This window comes from Simochromis diagramma, unplaced genomic scaffold (assembly GCF_900408965.1).
Source record: "Simochromis diagramma unplaced genomic scaffold, fSimDia1.1 OVJJ01000816.1, whole genome shotgun sequence".
Taxonomy (NCBI): domain Eukaryota; kingdom Metazoa; phylum Chordata; class Actinopteri; order Cichliformes; family Cichlidae; genus Simochromis; species Simochromis diagramma.
In genome coordinates, this window is record NW_024386908.1 from 6,475,077 (window position 1) to 6,493,060 (window position 17,984).

The 17,984-nt window shown below is 39.6% G+C and overlaps 1 protein-coding gene across 2 annotated transcripts in view; it reads left to right on the forward strand.

Moving 5' to 3' along the window:
* Positions 1-925: 925 nt before the first annotated feature.
* nrcama (neuronal cell adhesion molecule a) overlaps positions 926-17,984 on the forward strand; it is a 65,124-nt gene continuing 48,065 nt past the window's right edge. For both annotated transcript variants that reach the window (XM_040035149.1, XM_040035150.1), the window contains exon 1: positions 926-1,145. The gene's annotated coding sequence lies outside the window, so the exon portion shown is untranslated. The remainder of the gene's footprint in view (positions 1,146-17,984) is intronic.

Here is a 17,984-nt window from a genome sequence, read left to right on the forward strand (position 1 = left end):
TAATGTGCAGTGGAGTGTTTGACACCAGCAAGGCCTTGTTTATATCTGTATAGGCCATCTGTCCAGTCCAGGCACACGACACTGGGAAACATCTATTAGCAGCACACTGTGTTAATTTTATACTGCATGGAGACTTTTGAAGGTGCCAGTGAAAAACACTGGCAGCAAAGCCAACGTAAGTGCCAATGACTAAACTGCTCAATGTCTCAACATCTAAATCTTGCAAATGTAAGGTCTTTAAAAACAAGAGGCAAAACCATAAAGCAAACAAAGCTTAATGATGATTTACCAAAGTAATGGTTTCAGCGTTTTAGAAATAAAGCCTTTACATCCCGGCAGGACTGTTTGTTTCACGCACCTTCGCCCGCAGGCCCCTCTGCTGCGCTCATTAAAGAGGGGTCGCTGTAGTTGGGTGTTTTTTTTTTTTTTTTTTTTTTTTTTTTTTGTTGTTGTTGTTTTTGTTTTTTTTTAATCTGCGTCACATTGGTAACGACTGAAAACATTAAAGCAAAGGAGTCTCACTCTGATTTAAAAGAAAATAGTCTTCTTTTTGTGAGGTTTTAGATTACTACTAGTTTATATTAGACTAAAATTAATAGATTAATAATATTAATTAAGTACCTGACAGAGTATTTACCTGCCTTAGAAAGCCGACTAATCATATAGGGAGTCTGTGTTACCTTATTTGACAGAAATCTTAGCTTTTACTGTTGTTTCTCCATTACGATGAAAACATGCTGATGAGCTTCTTTTCCTGCTGGGGTAAATGGCATAAAAGTTTTCATGGCATGTAGGCCTTGTTTATACAATGTTTAAAGCACAAAGTCAAATGTTGGGCTAAAGCTTGGTCCCTTTTTTTGTGAGAGGAGTGCGTCATCCTCTCTGAGCGTAGACGATCTCTGTCGCTGCTGGTTTTGACAGCGGTAGGGGAGCTGCTGGGGAGAGCGGAGGACCCGTGTGGACCACAGCTTGCTGTAGCAGCGGCTGAGAGGGGGGGGGGGCGGACACGCACCAGCCGGACACAGACTCTGAAACACACACACCTACCCACAACACACACGCGCGCCTCTCTCAGCCTTTTCAGCAGCATCAACACACATTTCACTGACGGGGTGGAGGAAACAACAGTCGGGTTGTAGAAAACGGTGAGTGTTTCTCATCTCTTTTGCTTCTTTAAAGATGGAGTGGGGGGTGTGAAGGAGGGGGGGTGTCTTTATTCTTTCATCCCCCCCACGACATAATAACGAATAATGGTGCAGCGAGTGTGTCAAGTCTTGTCATCTGCCGCGATGTCCCTGTGATGCTGGCTGGTCCAGGATGCCCAGGTTTGCGGTAATACAGCAATATGGACGCCCGGTATTATTTTGGATGCCGCCGAGTATGAGGCAGACGTTGCAGTGCGTGCACTAGCCGCACTGCATCTTGAGGAGCAGTAGCATCAAAGCCACAGGAGGGGAGGGAAAGCGGTTTGTCGGTGGGCCCTGGCGCTGAATGAAGCTGCTGGTGCAGCAGGGTCGGTGCTGCCGGCCGGTGCGGGCAGGCCCGTGAAAGCGCTGAGCGGATTACTTGATGTCTGCTGGTGATGCTGCCAGCTGTAGCTCAGCTCCCCCCTCCATCCTCCCGGTGTCATTTCAAGTGTTTTGACTTAAAGGGAAGCTTAAGCCGCCCTTGATTTCATATCATAGATTTTGAGATGTAGGGTAAGAGCTCGACTGATTATAGTCGATAAAACGAAACCATTATGAGTTTGGAGGACAAAGGCACCCAGAGACGAGGACAGCCTTTAATATTTTTCAAGATTTGCTTGAAATATACATCAGCAGTCATATTAAACCCAATCTTATTATTATTATTACATCAGCTAAAAAAATGTTGTTCACCTTGCCATAATAGTAGCATTTTAGCAGTCCTTTGTCATTAACGATTAGTGAATATTACTGAGCAAATGTTGGCCATGTTCTAATGAACTTGTGAGTTGGAAGTTTGTTAAAGTGTAGACAGTTTAAGACAAAATGCTGTAAAATGTAGAAATCTATGATTCTCAGTGAGTGCACCTGAATACTGCAAAATGTGCATTTAGAAATAAAGAATACTGCAGTCACTGAAGGATTAGACAGCACTCCAACATCAGTAGGAATGTGAGCGTTTCTGCCATTCATCTAGACGTATTACAATGGTTATGTGAGTGCTTTGTGTGTTTGCACTTTGTTAGAATGGTGTGATGCAGTGTTAAGGGTTAATTAGCGATGGGCCATGATGGTGTAGATGCTGTAGTGATCATCTGCATGGAAGGAAATGTGCAATACAGCAGGGAGTTGTGACAAAGCTGATGTCCTGCCGCAGTCCAAGAAAGACAAGAAACTGAGTTTAGGGCACACTGGGGACGACGTGTGATTTTACTGTGGGGATTATGGTGGGCATGCTAAAAAAATAGTATAATGCATCCAAACAGCTGTCAGTATTATACATTAAAGCGTAGAATCAATACAGAACATTTCTGCTGTTGTATAGATGTAGGCAGGATGAAAAGTAAATAATTGTTTAAATTCTACTAGTTCTGACTGTAATTTAACAGACAAGTTGCTTACAGTGTGGGACTGCAGATGTGAATGTGCTGGAGACTGTTCTGAAGCTACAGTGTGGTCTGTGTCTGTGGATGAGATGAAGGTGGAGCTGAATAAACAGAACGTATTTGCTATAACAGCACAAGTGTGGGAGAAAAGTTGATATAGCATAGTATCGCAGTATTTTGCATGACGGTGTATCAATACAGGAACACCAAATAGCAGTATTTTTTAAAATAAATTAGATTTCTCTGTGAATATTATGAACAAGAGGGCTCATCTCATGCACCGCTATCCTGGGATAATGTTAGTTGAGCAAATTTACTTTAAATCTGCTCAGCCGAAAAACCGTCCCACTGCTGCCTCCTAATTCAGAGCAAGCTAATAGTTCAGTCACAAGTACCAGTTTTGGTTGTAATTGCACAGGTTGCTTGATAGGAGGCAACATTTCTGCAAACAGATGCAGTTTGACATAATTGTAACAGTTAAATGTGAATATCTGTCTATGTAGATATGATAGACAGAAATGTAGATAAGAAATATATGTAGATAGAAAATATGGGATTTTTTGACAATTTATCACAGTTAATTGTTGTATTATCAGGAAGAAATTGCATGAAATTGCTAACGTGATCCCATTCGATTGCAGACTGATATCTGATTGATATCAGATATCACCAAATGTTGATATTTTATTAAATAAAATATCATATCATACCATAATATCATATCATGAATGAACTATTGTGATAGTGTTCTGTTGTGGGATTTCCACCTCTACATAATATAGACTCAAATGTAAATGCAATGTAATGTAAATGACTGCAACCCTGATTTGCTTATTCATTGTGATTTCAAGGAACTGAGCCCAGTGTCCCTGTTATGCAGTGAAAAACAAACAAACAAGCACTGCTCTTTGCGTAGTGTTTAATTAAATGCACACATGCTTGTTCTATATGCTGCAGAAAGTCACTAGTGACTTCCACACCTGGCTGCAAAACAGTCCATGAGTGGGTAGAATCTTTTTGGAGGCAATAAGAATGGCACTGTGTGTCACTGCAGAATTTAAAGTGTGAGTTTTGTGGGGGTTTTCCTTGGGGTACTAACATTTGCAGCGTGATTCAATATGACTTGATGCCGTGTGCCCACTCTGACCCAGGGGCACCACCAAGGGGGGGCCAAGGGGGGCACTGGCCACACCCAAAATTTGCTAGCGCCCCCTGGCATGACTATCCAAAGATGGTAATAATTTTAGTAAATGTGAGCACAAGCGAGAGGAAGACAGCCTACAATGAGTTGAAACATTAACTTGTTATTTATTACTACATATGCAGAGTTTTTCAGAAAAAATTCTGAAAAAATTGACCCTGCATAGGAAAGTACTTTAGAGCACAGAAAATATTTGCAGGTTTAATAATTGTTGCAGTGAACAGGAAGCCTATAATTGTGCTGTGCGAGGCGGCACCAGAATGCTAATATCAACCTGCTAACCTACATTTCGAAAGCTCCAGTCAGCATTTAACTCTCTGTTCTTTTATAATCTCCAGGAAAACACAGCGAGAGCTAAGACTGCAAGAAAACATATCTAACTTTAACTGCCTTTAAGGTTTTAATTTCTTCTAAAACGTACGTGACGAAGCTCTCTGCAGTTATACGACCTCCTGCCAAAGCCAGCCCATGTTAGGCCACTGAAAAAAATACACAGGTGAGAATTAATAGAGAAAAAAAAAAAGATTGTACACAGTTGTAACTGACAGGTACCGAATTATATTAAAGCTTTTCACTGAAAACATTTTGACAAGTCACAGCAAGGAAAAGCACAGGTTTGAAAAATGAAATGAAAAGTCTGAACTACATCAAGACACTTGAATATAACAGTACCGCTATTACATATCACCTCAGCTTTTATATGACGAGTCAACAATTCCTTCAGGTCCTTTTCTCTTTATTTAAAAATGTTACCTAAAATAATCTTCTCTTTTAAAAGTAGCGAACACCGGGTTTGTTTAAATGTTCTTGCAGCTGTAAATAGTGTTATAATAATAGTACTATAATTGTTATCCCATGGCATGGCAGGTGTTGCATGTTGGCACTGTGGGCATGACTGCTGTTGGTGAGCTTTTCCCCCATGAGACATCAGACGACATACCTCCAGTCTCCTGTGAAAACTCCCCGGCCTGTCAGAGCAGTGCCAGCACTGAGCCATTACTCATGGCAGATGCACTGTCACCATCACTCTCCCGCTCTCCCATTTATCCACAGCCCATTAGACGAGAAGTCAGGCGATGGAGCTCGAAGTTTTGGTTTCGGTGTATTCTCATTCTAACCGCTGTCGACTTAAATGATCGAACGATCTATAAACCAGAGACAGGTATGATGTTGTTTTCAGACTGATTGGGGATCAGGGTTCAGGTCAGCTTCCTTATATAACACCAAGGATTTAAATTAGTTTCATTTTCTGAAAAGGTTTTCTTTTCCATAGTATAGCTGTGATTAGAGCTTGAGGTTATTACAGTGGAAAATAACCTCAAGGAAGAATTACAGGCATAATTAGGTCAACTTTTAAAACCAGAAAAATGAATGAAGAAAGAATATATGCGCATGAAGCGAATGGCCACTTTGTTAGATACACCTGTTCAACTGCTGTTTAACTAAATTATCCAAACAGCAAATCACACAGCGGCAACTTAGTGTATTTAGGTATGTAGACATGATAAATGTGACCTGTTGAAGTTCAAATTGGGATTCAGAATGGGGAAGAAAGGTCACTTAATTGACTTTGACAGTAGCATAGGTGTTGGTGGCAGACTGGCTGTTCTGAGTATTGCAGAAACTGCTTATTTACTGCGATTTCCCCCACACAGTCAACTCTATGGTTTACCAAGAATGGTCAGAAAAAGAGAAAAAAATGCATGAATGCACATCATGTTAAACCTTGAAGCAGGTGGGCTATAGCAGCAGAAGACCACAACTGGTACCACTCAAGTCAGCTAAGAAGCTGAATCTGAGGCCATGGTTTGCACAGCCTCACACACACAGCCTACCCGAGTGTTGTTGCTGACCATGTTCATTCTATCTGAAGCCTTCAACCATCTTCTGATGGCGACTTCCAGCAGGATAGCACACCATGTCACAAAGCTCAAATCATCGCAAAATGGTGCCCTGAAAATGAAATCAGCTCACTGCACTCAAATGGCCTCGACACTCACCAGATATGAATCCAATAGAGCACCTTTGGAGAGATGGAGGAGATGCATACTGTGGATGTGCAGCCAACAAATCTGCTGCGCCTGTGGGATGTTGTCATGTCAGTATGGACCAAAATGTGTGAGGAATGTTTCCAGCACCTTGTTGAATTTGTGCAATTAAGAATTAATATTGAAGGCAAACGAGATCCAACCTGTAAAGCAAAGTGCAACTAATAGTAATGATGAATTAATATAGTACATTTAATTGAATTTATTTTATTTTTTTTTACTTTGACATTTTTTAGGTTAATGTGATTTAATTAGTGACAAAATAATATGTTAGCATTATTAATACATTTGCAATTTTTTTCATAAACTTAATAGAATCCCATTGAAAAAAAATTACATTTACCGTTTCCTAATTTCAAATGTCTTTGAATTCCCGTTCTTGTTCTAACAGATCAAATTATTCCATGTAAAAATAAAGAAAAACATTGTAAAAATTACATTTTATAATCATAAACTTTGAAAAATAAACTTCTCTGTTGATTAGTTGTTAAATTCAACTGGAAAAACATACAAGTATCCTACTTTAACTATTATGAGGCTCCCATAGGAGAACTTGTACATTATTACCTCCAGTATGTATTTGATGTGTCATTTTTCTTTCAGAATTGGTGTTTAATATATTGAAATTGGAAACAACAAGGAAACATTGCTTCTTTTGTTAAATTTGTCTACAGAGATTGTTTTTTTTTTCTTGCCAGTACTACATAAGAACAATAAAGTATTCAGGTGCACATACTAATGAAGTCACAACAGGAGCATCTTGGGGTTTTGTCTTCAGACCGGATTTACTCATTCGTGCTGTGGAAGCTGCAGCCGAATGAACACAATTAGCATCATAGTACATCATAGATCCTTCGGTACTCTGTGGGTTAATAGCACCCTGCGGCGATGGTGGGGTGGGAGAACATAAACATCACCCCTCATCTTTGCTGTACCGCTTGGCTCATGGCTGAATGTGTCTGGGTGGCTGTTTTCATTAAGGGATTGGAACACATGAAAATTAGCATCAGTGGTTGAAGATTGATGAATTAGAGAATGGGGACAAGTTAAAGCCAGGGCGGGAGGGTGACACGTAGCTTCTGCTGGAAGGTCTCTGATAGAGCAGATGCTAGTGTTCTCCTCTCCTTTTTTTATACAAGACAGATGGTTTTGTAATTGAGTGTGTGTGTGTGTGTGTGTGTGTGTGTGTGTGTGTGTGTGTGTGTGTGTGTGTGTGTGTGTGTGTTTTCCATTTTTGGAATATGATGTTGTTTCGGGAAGATGGAAGAGACCCAGTTTTGCTCAGTGAGGGGCTTTGAGGACTACAGCAAATAAGCTGTGTGGTGTCAAGCAGATCTGATTTTCTGCAAGACTAAATTCAAGTATTTGATGTCTTTGCTAACATAAACACCAAGCTAGAGCTTAAATTAAAAACTGAATCTCCAGCTAAGGCAGGGCGATATCTTGATTTGCCTTGATATCTTTGATTGTGTCTTGTTTTGTGATCAACTCAATAAGTTGCATCGTTCCAACTGTCGTAGGGTAGACAGTGAGCTAGAACCAGATTTTCATTTAAACAAGTCAGTGCTTCAAGCTAGACATATGAAAATGGTGTCTATTTGCAGCTACCAGTAGGCACCCCCTCCTAAACCTACTTGACCCCTTTGAAAATGAGATGTTATATCTCAAGAGGCTTAATGCATTTTTAACTGCTCAGCAGACTGCATTCAGTGATAAACATTCAGGTTATGAAGGAGACATCTCATGGTTTTCTTAAAGAACTTCAAAAGCTCCAGTGTTGAATGCCATTAATAAAGTGGTTTTAATTCAGAAAAAAATGACGATCTAACAGCGAGTTAGATCAAAATACAAAATACTAAAGTCCAAAAGACAAGTCTTGAACTTATGTGCAGCTTTGAGAGTTGGTTAATTTACTCCTTTTCCACATATGCAGTCTAATTTTATGAACTTTGTTGCCATAGAAAAACAATGGCTAACTTTTGATTACCTGAGAGAATGAAACCAGGTCTTATTATGCAGAGACAGCCACCTACTGGCACTATGAGACTGATAATACTATTCACTGGGCTGACAACATCCAAACCAAGTGGCAGGGACTGTGTACAGAGTTACACACAGAAAACAATATTGTCCTAACTGATTTATGGGCAGGCTGATATTATTGGCTAATATTAAATATTTGCCAATTTGTTGGTGTTTTTTAATGTAAATAATTTAATGTAAAGAAGAGCAAGGAGAAACACCATTCAACCATGTTATAAGGGTTGATGTTGCATACTTTGTCCACAAGACAATACATGTTTGGAATGTCACAAAGACAACAACCAGTAAATCCAAGCAGAGTCAGGCAAAGCATATATCTCTATCTCTATATATATCAGATTTTTTACATCACCAATTATCAGTATTGGTATCGTTCATAAAAAACCTAAATTGATATTGCTCTGCAAAAAAACACAGCTACAGTGCAGAGAGCTTAAAAAGCCTTTTGTGGAATTTGAAAAAAAAAAAGTTAAAAATATTTATTAATTGAATTATGAAAGGAAATGAAAGGAAAGGAAAGAGAAATGGGAAGGCACAATGCTGGAGAATAGAGTGAAGGAGCACAACAAGACTAAGATTAATAAAAGGATGCATGGCATAGCAATCTTGAACTCCTGGCTCACATGTATACACACATATTGAATCCTGCATGTGTCCACTAATATAGTAACACAACAATCAAGGCTAAACGATAATCAATAATGACTTTTATTTGCCCCTGTCACTATCTGCCCCTCAATATTATTTCAGGCCCTTTTGAATAGAAAGCAATCAGTAAGTGTGACCCTGCTTGTAGACTGCAGGTGAGTTGCTTGTGGGGATCAGGTGGGCAACAGATGGTAGAGTGGGTGAGAGCAGATGAGTTGCCAGACTGGTGGTAGATGTCACTTGCTGAGTGTAAAAAAACAAAACAAAACAAAACAAAACAAGTCCAACATGTATTTCTGAAGGGCTGATTTGATTTCATATACTGAGACATATGCACAGTTTATTTAGATACGATTATCTTCACAACATAGCAGATGTCTCCAGATCTCTTAAAACCACATAGATTTCCACTTCTGACAAACTGCAAATTCTTCCAGTTCCTCTTATCCCTAAAGTTTTTAAAATATACTGTTAAGGAAACAAAGGAAGCATGCTCAAATCCCGGTGGTGTGAGCTTAATTCATTGTATAGGCAGCTTAAAAATAAAATTACCCCCAGGCAGCCGAATCTTTGTCACAGCTCTAAAATGATTAGTAAGGATTTAAGTTAAAGAAGCCATTAAAGAACCTCTTTTATCGCACCAGACATCCAATTGGTTCAAGGCACCAGCATCACATGACAATTGTGAACCAACCAGCCTTAACAATGACTATTAAGGCTGTATTTATAGGGTATAATTGAATCTGGCAGCTTTTCACTACATATGCAGCCGCAAATAACTGCATCATCACTTTATATAGGAGTGGAGGAATTTTATCCTAAAGTTTTCATACTTGATTTGCAGAGTGTGTAATTATGCATTGCTTTTTAAGCCCTTTCACTGACCTGAATCAGACAGTGCTCTTACCACACCTACACCAGCCCGAGTAGCCTACACCTGCATGGAAGACTGGAGTCGTTTCCTCAGGAGAAAGTGAGCCCGGTCCCAGTTGCTCGTGGGGGTTACTCTGAAATGAGCATCTGCTAATCGTCAGTATAGGAGTGGTAGAAGTGCTTCGGTTCAATGGAGCCCGCATATGTCCTCAACCCTGCTTGTCTGACCTCGGAGAAAGTCTCTTCTGAGCACTCCCTCAGTAAGAGTCCTCGGCTTGCACTCAAAGAATGGCTTTGTGGAGAAAAATAAACTGTGCAGTGAGCAGATGAGCAGGATCGAGAAGACAAGCGGTTCTCAGTGTGGAAAAGCTATCCATCAGCAGACTGATAAACCTATTAAAGACCCTCAAGTTTGTCGGCCTTGATGATAAGAGATAAAAAGAAAGGCATCTGTCATGTTAATATGTGTGTGTATATATATATATATATATATATATATATCTCTTTTAATACTTGTTTATTCAAACTTTAATTTTATTTGAACCGGATGAGTTATATGCTCAGATGCTTAAACTGCACTATGGAGAGACTGGAAATCCCCATGCTGTTTGAACCAACACAGATCTTCCATTGTCACCACAATAACATATATAAGGTACCGAGTTGCATTTAATCTGCTAATGCAAAATTACATACTCTATTACAATTGCTAGAAAAATTACAACAAATATACAATTTTACCTAAAAATATGCTTTTATGATAATGCTTTTTTTGTGCACCAATCCATTTAAATGTACTTCCAGCATATTTTTTTTGTTAGCTGACTTGATGAAAACCAGGCTGCAGAGTCTGACTTGCCAGAAAAGAAGAAGTCTTGTCCCTTTTTTCTTACTCAGCATTATTTTTATGCATTTGTGTGACTGCATTTATACGTCAGTAGCATTTCCCATCAGCGAGAAGGCTGCAGACTGTGACTCTAGCTGCTCTGACCTCTCTGTCTCCTTCACCTCCATAGCTGCTGAGCTGGTGTGTTTTAGGACTGCCAGTTACTCTGTATTGTCCTTTCAGTGCCAGGTTGTGTTACTCACCTTGGCTGACAAATGCATCATTGGCTATTGTCATAGCACTTTATCTTATTGGAGCTTCACAGACAGAAGAGAAGAACACTTTAATAGAATATGTCTCTAATGTATTGATTTTATATTTTTCTTTATTCTGCCTTAGTTGCTTCTGATAATGCTCATGTGTTCAGCAAGAAACAATTTTGTGAATCTCAGTGGCTGATACTGATCAAAGGATTAAACAGATTACAATCAGGCAGTTTCCTACTAAGTTAGCTACTAGATCTTCTGCAGTCTTTTGATCTTTTGTATCTCTCTTCTGTGGGAAAGAGATAACCATGAGGCCTCTGCTGCAGATATAGTCTGCAGATACTCACAGGAAGATTGAGATCAGACAAGCTACCTCCACGTAAGCAAACTGTATGATATGCTAACTATATATACTATAGTATATATCTATAAGCAAACTTCCTGTCCTATAACAAAATAATAGTGTTGGTGGTACTGGAAAGAGCTACAAAAATTAAATGAAAATGAGCTGTACATCCACCTTTACCTGATATATTATACCAAATAAAAGAAGGTGCAACAGATTTATATCAATATAAATTAAATTTGTATATTAAACATGTTAGTGACTTGCACCATATTCCAGTATAATTTTTACTTCATCAGATAACAGGACATCAATCCTTTACTCTTTTCCAATCACTCCCATAATTTTCCTTGGAACTGCTTTGATCGTTTGCTAATACCGAGGCTGCTGGCTTGTGGCTGGCTCTGAACCCTGGGTAGCTTTAGCCTTAGCCACTTTGTGTCTGTTAACTTCTTTAAAATTTTGCTTTTCAGCTGGGTGAAGGTGATTAGGTTTGCTGTTACAAACTCTGTGTCTTCTCTCACAGTGAGGAGCTTCCATGGTAACGACATTTCTCTGTGACTGTGCACTCTGCTAGTTGTATCATTGTACAAGCCTTACGACATCATCACCAGTCTGGGCTAAGAACACTGGAAATCATCCGATTGCGGTCTCTGCTCGGTCCGTCAGTGCATCTCTATGTACCAGAATTTTTTAAGTTGAAAAAATAATAATTTTAATTTAAGTTATGTAAAGCTTTTTTCCTCCAGCTGATATACGTCATATATTGTTACATATCTTCCTTTGGTAATTCTCTCAACAGAAGAAAAGTAACGTTATGAATTATGGGATTTGAATGCATCCACATTATTTAAACTATAACTACTTCCATGACTGGAGGGACTGCATACATCTCTGCACTTCTCAGTTTGCTGAGCATTCTTTTCCCCCTTGTGTCCTTCCAAGCGTTTTCCCACCGTATGCACACTGCTGGTATTGACCCACAACCCACTCCATCTCTCCTCCACTTTCAGCTGTGATCTGTGACTCACAAAGCCTATTTAACCTTTATTCACTGGCTGCAAGCTGTTTTTTTTTTTACTTGTTTGTTTCTTTGCTTCTAGTTTTTATGGAAATGTTGTAGAATGTGGCTTTTGGCAGAGTCCAAGTGTGTGTGCTGTATATCATGTGGGGCATTTAACCATAAAGACCTTCTTCCCCTTTAAGCTATTAAATGACAGCATAAAAGACCCCAGGTTGTGATAAATGCAAAGGCACAGGAAACCACTGTTGCTTTGTTATATATTATTTCAAGCCAGGCATCCGTTACAGCTATGTGATATACCAGCTGCAAGATAGTCAATCCACAAAAGGACCCTCAATAAGTGGAAGACCAGCTACATTTCTAAAGCCGGTATCATGTACTTTTCCCATGGTAAGCTCGTCTGGGTACACATTCATATAGGCAGGTAACACAAGCTATCAGGTGACAAGGGAGTGTCCTGTCAGGGTTGGATCACATTAACCGTCACTTTTTCGGTCAACAATGATAACAGCTACTAGTGCCATATCAGTGGTGTTATTATGGCCTTAATACCATACTCCTGGATTTTGTTATATTTCCTTATCCATTTGCCAGTGTTTATAATTTCTTTCAAAGCTGGTTATTTGAAAGAAGGCATGACTAAAAGAGTGTGTACCTTACATTAAGATGTAGCTCATTATGATTAAAAGACAGGATACAACACTCTTTGTGACATCACGCTCCTACCATTGTGGATCCTGTGTTTCATAAATATTGCAGCATTGCCTGTGCTCCTCCATCTTTACCTTTGTCTTTGCCTCTGGGCATAAAAAGTGAGAGAAATGTCTTTTACAAGTGTGTGTGTGTGTGTGTGTGTGTGTATATATATATATATATATATATATATATATATATAGCCATTAAAATAACCCAAACTGATTTCATACTGGGTCTTTATGGAACTCCTCAGTTCATCTGTCTGAAACAAGCCCCCCTTTCCCGCTTCCTTTCAGCCAACTTTCTTTTCATTGGCTGCTTTTCACAAACCAAAGATTTGAACGGCAGGTGGATGGGGCTTCAAATAGGTAGGCCCCTTATCTATGATATCATACAGTTCTCTGTACAGCACCGCCAGAGCCAACATGAGGCAGGGCATCAAACAGGCCATGGAGGTCATCAGGACGAGGATAGAGGCTTCTTCACAGACAACAACCCCTGTGAGGAGAGCCAACCAGGCCCTCATCTACTACAAATCAACTACAAATGCCAGAGCCCCCCCAACCCCTGACAGCAGCCTCAAACGCAGAGCAGTTAAACACCCTCTTTACTCAACCTGAGTAAAGAGGGTTCCTCTAGAAACATGAGGTCAGGAGGATGGTGAGAGGCTGGGGCTGTGGTTAAAGCCTGCGCAGACCAACTGGCAGGGATCCTCACCAGGCTATTCCACCGTTTCCACCTATCTGAAGGCCTCCACTATCATTCCCATCACCAAAACGACAGCCTTGATGAGACCTATAGCCCTCATGTCTGTAGTCATGAAGTGTTTTGAGTGGATAGTGTCTCAGCACATCAGAGACGGTCTACTTCCTCTGTGTCCTGAGGAAGAATAACCTGGATCAGAAGCTGTTGCTGGCCTTCTACCGCTCCTCAGTGGAGAGCATGCTCAGGGGTGGTTGGTACTCAGGGCCCACTACTGAGAACAGGAAGGCTGCGCAGAGGGTAATTAACACAGCCCAAAAAAACCATTGGCTGCCCTCTGCCATCCCTGGAGGCTGTCACCAGATCCTCCTGTGCACATTTGACATGAATTTTCATAAGTGCAATTTCCAGTTATATCTAAATAAAAATTATTTTGTGCCTCAGAGAGCAGCTTCTGAGGAGAATGGTAAATGGCCTGTATTTATATAGCGCTTTTATATAGAAGAGGCAGTAGCTCATGCCATGCGTTTTTAGTAGGCTCAGGTTTATGATGATGTAGCCTGTAATGTTCCTGACTTCAACATAGGGGTTTATGCTGTAGACAGCCTAGGAGCTATGACTGTAGCATCCAGGAAATGCAAAAACATGCAAATATGTATCTTATCTCCTTGCTTAGGAGCATTGCTTCTTGGTGAATCAAAGCCAGGCTAAAAGACACTGCACTGAATAATGAATTATTGAGTGCTTTTCCCCTCTTGTCACTTGCACTTGCAATCGTCCATGTTATAGAGGCACATTTTGAAGTGGTGGCGATATACTGTTGTTTGCCTCTCTGTGAAATGGTAGCTGGATACAGGCTCACATTAGGGTAGTGGTTCTGCTATTCTCTGTCTGAGAATATGTTTTTTTTTTTTTTAGTTTTTAATACTTCAAAATATAATCACATACTAGTATGTAGACATTTTCATTAACACCCTTCTGTTTGATGATGTGGACCTGGCATTACAAATCCATAAGTATCAGGACATCTAGTTGCGGATGCATTCAAATCACATCTAGACATGAAGAGTATTGATTCTGGGATTAGGGTTAGGGACCAGGAGTGCATCAGTGCAGCTGAACACTTTGCCCCATGTTTCCTTCACAACCTCATTAACACTGCATTGAGTAGAGTGGGTTAACTCAGTGTGTCTTTGATTGCCCAAATCTTTCCTGCTGTTATTATCATTGTCAACCATATTGCAATGAGCAAGAGAAAGCAGGACTTTCCTGCACAACACACTGTTTTAGTTATTTCTCTTTTGAACAAAGTATTATATCAGGATTACAAACAGCTAGTAAATAGAAGGCATTCTGTTGTGGACTGTCCCAATGTAAACCCTGAGCTGCAATGCTGCGAGCTACACTCATTAGTTCTGACAGCATCTGTTTTTAGTAGTACTAAACTGCTGACTAGGGTCATTCTATAGAGATAGCTACAGCCTCTCTTTTACAGCTGGGTCCATGCTGTTTCGCCTACCATGGGCTCAGCTCCACTCTCCAACAAGGCAGTGAAGCCCCGTGGGCAGAACTGAATAATCTCTGCTTCTTTGTGTGTGTGTTATGTGAGATGTGCTGACAGCATGCTGCTGGGGTCTGCTACTTTGCTAAGTCCAGTAGTCCTAGTTTTCCCTGGTGTTATTGATCTCGGCCAAACAAGTGACTAAGCCCATAAACTCATCAGGAAAGTGTTTTCACAGGACAACACAGACTTCTATAGCTCCTTTTCTTCCGACAAGGAAGCTAGGTCCATGTTTTATTCTGTCTATTGGCAAAGTATGATATTTAAAAGATGTTCAGTTGGTACTAACAGGGCCAAACTGTTACAATAAAATTATAGTATTCTGCATACCTTGGTTGTAATGGGGGGTTATTTGAATTACTGCAGTGTGGCAGTATTATTTAAGTGATTGTGCTCAAATAGTACTAATACTTTTTAAAGTTTTCATCAACTGTTTCACACAAATTTTCCAATGTAAATCCAAAGCAGTGTGCTCAAAGATGCTAAAATGCTTAACAGACTAAGTGCACTTTGCTTGCGTGGATTCATCACTATGTAAAAACTGGCATCTTTACATAAATGTCAGTAAACCATTTGCGACTTTATTGATATAACTACTTTTTTGTGGCATAGTATCCAGTCTGAAGTTACTTAATTTAACAGCCCTAAAATGTCACTCTAACCAGTCAGCCGTGATGTGTGGCCATGGTGAAATACAAAAACAAACTACACTATAGAATACTGAGAATACAAGTCATGAATATTATTAAACCATGCCTAGCTCGACACAGTTCAACAATGGTGTTAATCGTGCTTGTGACTTGTCATTACTCCTACTATGCCCATGTTTCCATTTTACTGGACCATTTGCTTTTTTTAGCAGCACAGCTGCCTTTTATAGTCACAGTGCTGATGATTTGCTGGAATGGACAGATTCGGAGACCTGGCCCAAAACGAGGTTTTTGCTAGTCTTATGAGGAATGATAAGAGGTTTGCAGAAGTGAAAGAAACAACACATGAAATCTTTAAATCTCCTCCATAAGCCATGGAAAGGTGTGAAAAGATAGATATAGCAAGTCCCCAATAGTACTGAGATTGGTGTCAAAGAATGAGGCTACTGGGACACAGACACAGTCTATTATCTACAGTGTCACAAATGTTTCAAAATATCTTAACAGCTTTATCCAAATGATGGCAGAAGTGTGATATTAGCCTGTTTCAAACCTGCCAATGTTTGATAGGTTTGTAGGTCTCAGACTGATGTTTGCTGTCTGGTTTATTTTGTGTGCTGGAATTTGACTTTAGATCAATGGTGTTTGATTAAGAATTTGTTTAATCAAAATCAAGGCAAAGGTAGGAACCAAATAAAGGAGGTTTGCAGTGTGTGTGTGAGCCAAGTGTATGCACTGTATGGAATCATCTGTGTCCAGTTCATGCAACAGTGGTCCTGCACACTGCAGCAAGGAAACAACAGCATCACTGTATCACTGAACCATGAAAGCATCCAAATAAGTTATACCAAGCGTCATAATTTTCTGCACAGGTGAGGGCATGACTCATGGCTGTCAGATAATAGGAAGGCCTCAGGCAAATTTGCACATTAGCCTTCCTTTGTTATCCCAGCTTTGTTAATGTTGTCACATTTACAAAGCCGAGAGCCACAGAACTGAAAGCCATGCGAGCGGCAACTGAGATTTATTTGACCCCAAGGCCAATAAACAAATATAGCACTTCGAAATGCAAAAGAAAAACAGACAAACATGTTAATGCATTTATGGCAAAGCTCTGCTGCTGCTTAGATATCCCCCTGCTTTGTTCTTGTTCAGTGAGAGTGATATGGAGCTCAAGTACACATTTTAGAGCTTTCCCCGGAAAGAGGGGTTCACAGAAAGACAAACCTAAATCTGATTGGTAGCCAGTGCAGCGACTTTAAAACAGGGGTCATGTGAGCTCCCTTGTTCGAACGGGTCAGTAGCCTCACTGCAGACTTTTGAACAACCTGTAGATGAGCTAGCTCTTTCATGTTTAGACAAGTGAACAGACTGTTACAGTAGTCGAGTCTTGTAGAGATAAAAGCATGGATTATCATCTCAAGTTCACTTGTTGACACGATGGATCTAAGTTTTGAAATGTTCCTCAATTGAGAAAAACAGGTTCTTAATATCTGATTTAAATGTTCCTCCAAAGAAAAAGCTTCATCAAAAATAACACCTAGATTTCTAAGGTTATGCTTCTGTGAGGAACCTAAATCACCCGGTCACTGTTTAATATCAGGTATTGCGCTGTCTGGTGCAATAATCAAAGTTTCTGTTTTGTCTGGGTTTAGCTGTAAGCAATTGTTGTTCAACCATTGTTTAATGTTGGTTAAACAGTCAATCAGAGCGGAGAGCTTATTAACTTCAGAAGGCTTAAATGAGTGGTTTAGCTGAATGTTGTCAGCAAAAAGATGATAAGATAAATCTTTTTACATCAGGAAACTGCTGTATTATCTTAAAGGAAAAATATATATTAAAAACAGAATAGGTTCCAGCACGGAGCCCTGAGGAACTCCACATATGAGTTGATTACCTTTACAAAAATATTGAAGGTTCATTTAAAATAAAATGCCTGTCACATACTTTTTAAATGTACCTAACATAAAATATGTCCTATATTGCATTAAAAAATGTAAAAATTGTAAACAAACATGCAAAAAAAATCCACATAGAATTCTCTTTGCGAGTATTTCACAAATGTTCATGAGGCCTGGCTGGCATATCGACTTTTTAAAGGACATTATCGTTCCAATAAGATATAGGCTGGGCTGATATCTTAAATAAACAATTAATTAATAGCTGAGCCACAGCTTGATTGAGTGTTTTCAAATCTTATTTAGTCACTGTTCAGATCCCTGAAGTGGCCTTTTAAAGCACTTAGCCACGGGTATTTAGTCCCTGAACATAATCCTTTTTAACATTGCCTCATTACACTGACTATGTAACATAAATGGAAAAGAATAGGTTAAAAAATAGGTGCTTAATATTTTTATTTTTAACTAGAAAAATCATTCATAACATAATGCTAGGGCACATGTATGAATACCACACCTGCTGTGCTTTCAGTAAGCACATCCTAATAAACACACTAATAAACAGGAGCTAGAGTCTCCTGTGCAGGATGGCTGTTCCTCCAAGGTGTTTGTTTGTCTGGAGTAAGACTG